Raw genomic sequence first — 7,822 nt, 5'->3', positions numbered from 1 at the left:
GGGGGGGCTTCAGTGGTCCTATGCAAATACCAGGGTGTGTGCAAATGCAGAACTGCTACCTTATAATGGGCCATATAGGTTTCCTTCATATACATGGAGGGCATATGAGTATAAAATAAGTGACACTGAAAATGTCGTATGGGATAACATCTCCCATCTGCCTTAGAAGCACTGCCAAATACAATGCTTGTTGGACATTACAGTCCAACATAATTTGGAGAGCCATATATCCCCATCCTGGGAATAGAAGGGAGTTCCTCATTATTTCCTCCTCAAGACAACCCTATAAGGTAGGTTTGACTGAGAAGGAGGCAGAAGCAACTGCTTTTTATATCCTGCCTTTCCCCCGAGTCTCAGACGCAAGGCAGCTTACAAAACCTAAAACAAATTTGGCTTAAAAATCCACACCATACAAGTTAAAACTTGACTGCAGAGTGAAAGTTGGAAGCCAGAACCCTTTGCCCACGAAGTGCACGAAGCATGATGTACTACAGGGCTGGACTACTGCCAGGGGTTGTGGCTGCGCTAGTCCCACACAGGAACTTCAAGGTCTGCACTTCCATGCCATGCTCCTCTGCGCCAGCTTTTCTAGATTGTGCTTTTGATTGTTTTGGCGTTCAAAATGGTTCCCAACAGCAATCTTGCCTTCCCCTTTCAATGGGGCCATTTTAGAGATAGAATAGGACCAGGAGATAAACCAGAGGCTTTCTGTTTGGCAGAGGAGCCTCCTCAGGACCTACAATGGTCCATGGCAGCCAAAAACGCAGCAAGGTCACCTGGCAGACAATCTTAGACAACAATTGGGGGCAAAGGGCCTTTTGAAATTTTATGGCCCTATATACAAATAAACAACACCAATAATAATCATGTTACCCCACTCTCGATATCTCTTCATTATCCATTCCTCCTAGGATTCAATGCAAGCTTCTTGTTTTAACATTTAAAGCCTTACACAACCTAGTTCCCTCCGTCTTATCTTCCACCCCTTATTTCTATTTACCATCCTCTTCAAGATTTGCGTTGTAGGAATTCAAGGCTCCGCATCCAACCAAAGATTCCCTATTCCTTGGTTAAGCTCCATCCATTTTCACAACCTCCCTGTATGTTTGCAACCTGCTCCTTTGTGCAATACTGTATTTTAAAATCTCAATTAAGAACTGCTTTGTTTTCTAAAGCATTTGGGTCTTTAATGTTTTATAATCCTGTATGACCTGTTTTATATTATACTACATTTGGGATATTTTACCTAGATAGTGTTTTTATAACTCTGTTGTGTGCCCTCAAGTCATTTCCGACTTATGGGGGACCCCGAGGTGAATTTATCATAAGGTTTATTTGCCAGGTGTGTTCAGAGGAGGCTTGTCATTGCCTTCCTCTGAGGCTGAGAGAGTGTGACTTGCCTAAGGTCACCCAGTGAGATTCATGGCAAAGGTGGGACTCGAACTCTGGACTCCAGAGTTGTAGTCCAACACTCAAGCTACTACACTATGCTGGCTCTCAATGCTATACTGTATAATTTTATTATCCCTCCCTTCCTTCCTTCCTTCCGTCCGTCCGTCCGTCCGTCCGTCCGTCTGTCCTTCCCTCTATGTTAACAATAGCAATAGCATTACATTTCTATACCACTTCATAGTGAACTAAGCATTCTCTAAGCAGTTTACATTATGTAAGCCAATTGCCCCAGCACTTTAGACGGTTCACCTCTGGTTGTTGTACCCGTAAAGTGCCACATATGGTACGTTAATGGCAATGTATGGGCCCGAACAGACAGGCCAAAATAAAGCTGCTTCCGGTCACTTTGGAGGTGTGCTGTTTCAATGACACACGCACCTTAAGAGGCCAGAAGCTGTGCCAAAGCTGTGCTCTAGTCCTTAGGACTGGAGCATGGCTTTGGTGCAGCTTCCAGCCCCTTAGGATGCATACACAGATATAGAATCATAGAGTTGGAAGAGACCGCAAGGGCCATCCAGTCCAACCCCCTGCCATGCAGGAAATCCAGATCAAAGCATCCCTGACAGATGGTCATCCAGCCTCTGTTTAAAGACCTCCAAAGAAGGAGACTCCACTACACTCCGAGGGAGCATCTTCCACTGTTAGAACAGCCCTTACTGTCAGGAAGTTCCTCCTAAAGTTGAGGCGGAACCTCTTTTCCTGGAGCTTGCTTCCATTGCTCCAGGTCCTGTTCTCTGGAGCAGCAGAAAACAAGCTTGCTCCCTCAATATGACATCCCTTCAAGTATTCAAAAAGGGCTATCATATCACCTCGTAACCTTCTCTTCTCCAGGCTAAACATCCCCAGCTCCATGAGTCTTTCCTCATAGGGCTTCATGGTTTCCAGACCCTTCACCATTTCAGTTGCCCTCCTTTGGACACATGGCTCCAGTTTCTCAACGTCCTTTTTGAATTGTGGTGCCCAGAACTGGATGCAATATTTCAGGTGGGGCCTGACCAGAGCAGAATATAGTGGCACTATTACTTCCCTTGATCTAGACACTATACTTCTATTGGTGCAGCCTAAAATCGCATTGGCCTTGTTAGCTGCCGCATCACACTGTTGACTCATGTTCAACTTGTGGAGCAGTGCGTAAGCAGGGCTAGGAAGCTGTTGACGCCAAACCTTTGCCCTCGACGCCCCTGTTTTCCAACATTCATAGGGATTCAGCAATCCAAGTCAAATTGTTCTAGCAGTCTAGGCAACCTGGAGATTCAGAAGTGCCTTCTGCTACCATTTTACTACAGTCAATGTGGTATTACAGTGGGCCCTTGGTATCCGGCGGGGCTTGGTTCTTGGTCCAAAAGGCTTAGGTCCCATGAAATACAATGGCATCGTTATAAATCATGTTGCTGTTGTTGTTGTTGTTGTGTGCCTGCGACTCATACAAACCTAAGGCAAACCTTATCATGGGTTTGACTGGCAGGTTCCTTCAGATGGCCCTTGCCATCCTCTTGAGGCTGAGAGAGTGTGACTTGCCCATTGCAATGACCCACATATTATGACAGGGCGAAAGCAAATGCGATTCATGGCATGGAGATTGCAAAGATGCCACTTTGTTTGATGCCACTTTAATTGCCACAGCTCCATGCTATGGAATTCTGGGAATGGTAGCAGCAGTTAAGGACAGGATGTAATAATTATATATGTCCACACTGCTTTAACTTGTTGTCTGGCTCTTTGCTATGGAATTCTGGGAGTTGGAGTTTGTTGTGGGGCCCAGAATTCCATAGCAAAGAGCCAAACAACACGTTAAAGCGCTGCCAAACCAGGTTATTTCTCCAATGTGGATTAACTGGAATACATATATTCTCAAGGAAGGCTTACCTGACTTCGCCTTTCAAATCTTACCTCAGAGCCCACTTTGGGCGAAAGGCGGCCTCGAACTCGGCGCACCCGAAGCCCTCTGGCCTCTTCTTCTCCTTAGCCGTTGCTGATGACGTCACCACGCGGCCCCGCCCCGCTTTCCCTCAATAATATCCACCAGCAGGCCACGCCCCCTCGTTCTGCCTTCTCTCGGTAATGTTCACCACGAAGCCACGCCCCGCCGTTCTGCCTTCTCAGTAATATTCACCACGAGGCCACGCCCCTCCCTCTCTGTTCACCACGCGGCCACGCCCCCTCATTCCCACTTCGCTCAGTAATGTTCACCACGAAGCCACGCCCCCTCACCTCTCCTCCTATTAATCTTAAGTGTGGACACGCCCTTTCCTCCTTGCGACGGCCTAACAACAAAACCTTAGCCACGCCCCTCTCTTCATCCCCAGCCCCTCTCTCTCTCTTACCTATTTCCTCGGATACGGTCCAGTCCCCAGCTGAGAGAGAGAGACGTTAGCAGGATGGTTTCTCCTGGCAACATTCTTTCCCTTGCTTTGCGGGATAGCCAATGAGAGCGAATAGTTTTCCTCTCTCCGCCAATCGGGATGAAGAATCAGAGGCGAGCGGGCCATTCTCGCTTCCTGCAACGAGGCCGCACTTTTTTTTAAACAGCCACCCCTCCCAACCCGAGGAGGGCGGGACAAAGGAGATTATCCAATCAAAAATGGCACTCGGTTCTGCCCTCGTCTCTGGTTGGACGGGAGGCCCGTCCCGTTCTTTCCCCTTTCCCTGTTAAGTTTGGCGCCCCCTTTTAACTGCCATTGCCTCAATGGCTTCTGGGAAGTGTAGTTTTTGCATGACATTTAATTTTTCTGTCAGAAGAGCACTGGTGCTCAAACAAGATACATTTCTCATAATCCCACAGCAATGAGCCAGAGAACAGTTAAAGTGGTGTCAAACTGGCTTATTTCTGCAGTGTGGATGCAGCCCTGAGGGGGAATATTAATTTTTTCTTCATTTTTCTTTTTCCTCATTCAGTAAAAGAGTAGCAAAAATATGATAATGATGATGATAATAAGTAGTAGAAGCAATAGTAATGCTACATTTCCCATAACTCCATAGCATTGAGCCAGAGCAATTAAAGTGGTGTCAAACTGGGTTATTCTTGCAGTGTGGATGAGGCCCTGAGGGGAAACAATTACTTTTTTCCCCTTCATTTTTCTTTTTCTTCATTCTCTGAAAGAGTAGCAGAAAATATGATCATGATAATGACGATAATAATAATAATAACTACTAGAAATACCTGGCCCAGAGGGACCTTGAAACGGTAGTACATGCTCTGGTAACCTCGAGATTGGACTCTACATGGGGCAACCCTTATACCAAACCCGGAAGCTACAAATGGTACAGAATATGGCAGCCAGGCTGGTCACTGGAACTTCCAAGGCCAGCCATATTACACCGATGCTTAAAGACCTGCATTGGCTGCCTATCCGCTTCCGGGCACAATATAAGGTGTTGGTGATGACCTATAAAGCCCTAAATGGCTTGGGCCCAGGATACCTGAAGGACCGCCTCTCCCCGTACATTCCGTCCCGCACCCTCAGAACATCTGGGCAGCAATTACTTAGGGTGCCAGGGGCTAGGTTGACCTCTACCACGAGGAAGACTTTTTCCATCGCCGCCCCGGCCCTTTGGAACACGCTGCCCACAGAGCTCCGCTCGGCCACCTCCCTGGCCCAATTCAGAAAGGACCTAAAAACCTTTCTATTTCAGATGGCATTCCCCGACCAAAGTCCAGTGGGCCTCCCTTCCTCTTCTGTGGCAAAGAGGACTGGCTAACGGAGGTTTTATTCTGTTTTATTTTGCTGCTGTGTAATTGTTTTAACCTGAATGTATATGTTGTGTTTTATTGATATTTGCTGTGAACCGCCCTGATCTATGGAAGGGCGGTATAAAAATAAAAATTTTATTTATTATTTTATTTAGTAGTAATAGTAGAGCCAGGGCAGTTAAAACGGTGCCAAACCAGGTTATTTCTCCAGCCAAAGTATAAAAGAGGTACAGTATAGCATAAGAAGAGAAAGTAATAAGTATATGCTTAGTATATATATATATATATATATATATACACACACACACACACACACACACACACACACATATATTTAAAGATAATCTTTATTAGAAAAACTAAAGATGCAAACAAGGAAATAATGAGTGTTTTAGGCGAATGTCAGAATTGTACAGATGTATTCTATGGTTCTGTTGTTTTATTGGTTTAAAATGTCACTATGGAGTATATTATATGTGGATAGCGGTGTGGGTGTCTTATTGTAGGTTAGATAGGTGTGTTGTGTAAGCTGGGCGAGAAGTTTAATAATAAATATAAACAAAACTTATATTTATATCCCGCTTTTTGTTAAGACAATCAGGTTGCGTAATATGTATGGTTGTTGTTGTTTTGTCTTTGCGTCTCAAGGGAAACGTATTGCACAACTCACGTGCACCACGTGTTCTGTTTTGTCTCTAAATGTTTTTTGAATAAAGATATATTTTAAATAGACCGTATGATCCCTAGTGCCTCTTCGTTTTCTGGACCCAGTTTGGCTATCTAACACACGTGTAAAATCTCGAGCATCGCTTTGCTTGCATGGTTATTGTCGTCGTCATGTGCGCCTTCGAGTCCAACTTATGGTGGCCCTAAAGACGTATCATGGGGTTTTCTTGGCAAGATCTGCTCGGAGGAGGTTTACCATTGCCTTCCCCTGAGGCTGAGAGAGTGTGAGAGGGCTCTGAGTGCCACCTCTGGCACGCGTGCCATAGGTTCGCCATCACTGATATATACTGTATAAAGTCAATATATATAAAGTCTATGGACCTTATCACACTAGAGCAGGGGTAGGCAACCCTTTTGAGCCAGGGGCCGGGTTGTTGTCCCTCAGACAACTGGGGGGCCGAAGCCAAAAAATAAATAATTAAATAATTTTTTAAAAAATAAATAAATAAATAAATAAACCGGGACAAATGTAGGACAAAATTTTCAAATGGAGGACACTTTTTAAATAAAAAATGGAGGACATGCGAAAAAATTTGCTGATTTTTAAAAAAATGTTAAGATAAATGCATGTTTCTGAGGCTTCTATAGACAATTGCCCCACCGTGCCCCTCGTGTGAGACGCCAAAGGCCCCGGTGGCAATCAGCGGCAGGACCGGGCTGGGGCCGGTCCCAAGGCCTTGCCGGGCTGCATTCGGCCCACGGGCCGCAGGTTGCCTACCCCTGCACTAGAGGAATCCCGCTCAGAAACAGGATTTAAAGTAATTTAAAGCAGGAAAAAAACCCTCAATCACACGACGTTTCGGCAAAACAGAAATGACATGAAAATAAAGCGAACGTAACGGGGACAAAAACGTTCTGTTTTGCAGAAATGTTGTGTGAAAAACCTCCTGTATTTGTGTTTTTTTCCTACTTCTAAAATCCCATTTCTGAGCAGGATTTATCTAGTGTGATAAGGTCCTATGATTCTACTATACTACTGATGTAGCCTAGAATCACATTGGCTTTGTTAGCTGCTGCATCACACTGTTGCCTCATGTTGATTTATGTTCAGCTCTAGGATGAAGAGGAGCCATGGTTCAACACCCTTTGTGTTCAACACACTGCATATCCTCTCTTCCAACTCTATGATGCTATGAAGAAGCCCTGGTGATGCAGCGGTTAAATGCTGGTCCTGCAGCTACAAGGTTATGAGTTCGATCCCAGGGGCCTCTAAGGTTGATTCAGCCTTCCATCATTTCAGAGGTCGGTCAAATGATAGCAAAAGCAATAGCAAGTACATTTCTATACCACTGATCAGTGCACTTAAGCACTCCTTAAGCAGTTTACAATGTGTAAACTAAATGAGCATCCAGCTTGTTGGAGGCAATTGGCTTACATGTTTTAAACCGCTTAGAGCAGCGGTTCTCCACCTGTGGGTCGAATGACCATTGGAAAACAGATATTAAACTGTATTAAAAGGTCGTGGCATTAGGAAGGTTGAGAAACACTGGCTTAGAGAGTGCTGAGTTCACTACTAAAGTGGTATAGAAATGTAAATGCTATTCCTATTACTATATCCAAGCCCCAAAATGACTGTTGCAAGGCAGCCTCTCTCTCCAGGCTTTCAGTGGCCTTTCCCAGTCCTCCCAGGGCCTTCTGCATGTGAGGAAGGTACACCAGTGATGTGTATGGAGAGGTGATCAAACTTTTCACGCCAAATGGCACATCTATCTCAGTGCAACTTTTATTTAAGGTCTGGTTAATTGCATAGACGAATAACTGAGGTTGCAATGCACCTATTTCCCGCCATGTGGCACTCCAGTGTGCATGCATGCATGCATGAGAACTATTCATGCATGCAGGCTGAGAGCAAGGCCGGCTCAGCTGGACTTGTTTATCCCCTTTGGGCTCTGTACTCTTTTATTCTGGCACCCGGACAAAATGATGGCAAATAACGGTACAGAACAATAAATG

General features: G+C 45.2%; 1 protein-coding gene across 1 annotated transcript in view; it reads right to left on the bottom strand.

Annotated features, from left to right (window-relative positions):
* LOC121937117 (HAUS augmin-like complex subunit 8) overlaps positions 1-7,822 on the bottom strand; it is a 149,296-nt gene that overhangs the window by 877 nt on the left and 140,597 nt on the right. The window lies entirely within an intron of this gene.

The sequence above is a fragment of the Sceloporus undulatus genome, chromosome 7 (assembly GCF_019175285.1).
Source record: "Sceloporus undulatus isolate JIND9_A2432 ecotype Alabama chromosome 7, SceUnd_v1.1, whole genome shotgun sequence".
In the NCBI taxonomy this organism is placed as follows: Eukaryota; Metazoa; Chordata; class Lepidosauria; order Squamata; family Phrynosomatidae; genus Sceloporus; species Sceloporus undulatus.
Note: the sequence above shows the minus strand (reverse complement) of the source record. Positions and strands in the feature narration are given on the sequence as shown.